Here is a 1788-nt window from a genome sequence, read left to right as displayed (position 1 = left end):
TGTGTGTGTGTGTGTGTGTGTGTGTGTGTGCGTCACTGAGAAAGATGGAGATAAAGACGGATATTAACATAAAATATATATACTATTTTTATTTCAGAAAGTTAAGATGAGATAAGTCATCGGTACCGTCGATTTCAAACCTGATAATAGAAGACCGTTTTGGCGTTTTACTCATCTGTTCTATAACCGGAATTGGAATCAAATTGGATTCCAATTCCTGTTCTAAAACAGATGAGTATCGACTGAAGAGAGCTTGATATAGGTATAAAAAATGATCCCCTATTATCAGGTTTGAAACCGTCAGTACCGATGTCTTATCTCATCTAAACTTTCTGTGAATAAAAATATAAATAATACACTCCTATTTTCAGAATTTTTGCTTATAATAGAGCACTGTGATGGAATCCTTTTTTTTTTCAAATATAACTAAGTATATATATATATAATATATATACATATATATATACATATATAATATATATACACATAGATAATATATATACACTTATAAATAGATATATATAATATATGTACATATATATAATACATGTACATATATATATAATATATATAATATATATACATATATATAATATATATATACACATATATAATCTATATAATATATATACATTATATACATATATATATATTAAATATGTATAAATATAATATATATACATAATATAATATATATATAATATAATATATATATATATATATATATATATATATATATATATATATATAAAGAGAGTGTGAGAGAGAAGAGAGAGAGAGAGAGAGAGAGTGAGGAGTGGGTTGTTGGAAACTTGTCATTACTTAAAATAAGTCTGGCTCAGTTAATGTCAACAAACTTATTTTTCTGTATGAGAAAGAGAGTTATATATATATATATTATATATATATATATATATATATATATATATATATATATATATATGTGTGTGTGTGTGTGTGTGTGTGTGTGTGTGTGTGTGTGTGTGTGTGTATACACACACCTCTCTTTCTCATACAGAAAAATAAATTTGTTGACATATACACACAGTCCTTTCCCTCTCTCGCGCACAAACACACACACACACACACACACACACACACACACACACACATATTGAGAAAGAGAGGGAGAGAGAAATAGAGAGGGGGGGAGGAACGTGTTATCCTTACTCAAACTAAGTCGGGTTCAGTTAATGTCAATACATTTTTTTCTTCTATTTGTTTTATGTTTTTGCTCGAAATAATTTTTAGGGTCGCCTACTTTTTGGTTTTGTCGTTGTTTAAAGCGCGCGATGACCCTGGGGTTTGGCTAAAGAAAATCACGCACGCCAACTACAAGAAAGGGCTGCATCGTCGGAAGGACGTGGGTCTGCTTTGCGGGTGTGACAACCGTAGCGCAGCGAAGAAAGAAAGATGCCGTAGTCGTCCCCGTCTTCTGCTAACCAACACGCAGTAACACTCGCCAGGCTGCGCCATACTTAAATTCAAACATAATTTATAACAAATCTTGTTCGGGTTAGTTTATGATTAAGGACTTTTTTCTTCTTTGCAATCTCCGATGAATTCACAGTTCTTTCATACAACAGAGGCACCTGAGAAAATGCATGGGTTTGAGACGCAGAATCTTTTATTGCTCAATGGAAATTTAAATTTCGGTCAATTATTACTAAAGGCAACAAGAAACAATGACCAAGAAACAGATATATATATAGCAAATAAATGTTACCAAAGGCAAGATAAATTATTCTTTCACCTACTTGGATAAGTTTTTTGTGTGTGTGTGTTAAC

The sequence above is a fragment of the Euprymna scolopes genome, chromosome 2, assembly GCF_053919585.1.
Source record: "Euprymna scolopes isolate OS-2025 chromosome 2, ASM5391958v1, whole genome shotgun sequence".
Classification (NCBI taxonomy): domain Eukaryota; kingdom Metazoa; phylum Mollusca; class Cephalopoda; order Sepiida; family Sepiolidae; genus Euprymna; species Euprymna scolopes.
Note: the sequence above shows the minus strand (reverse complement) of the source record.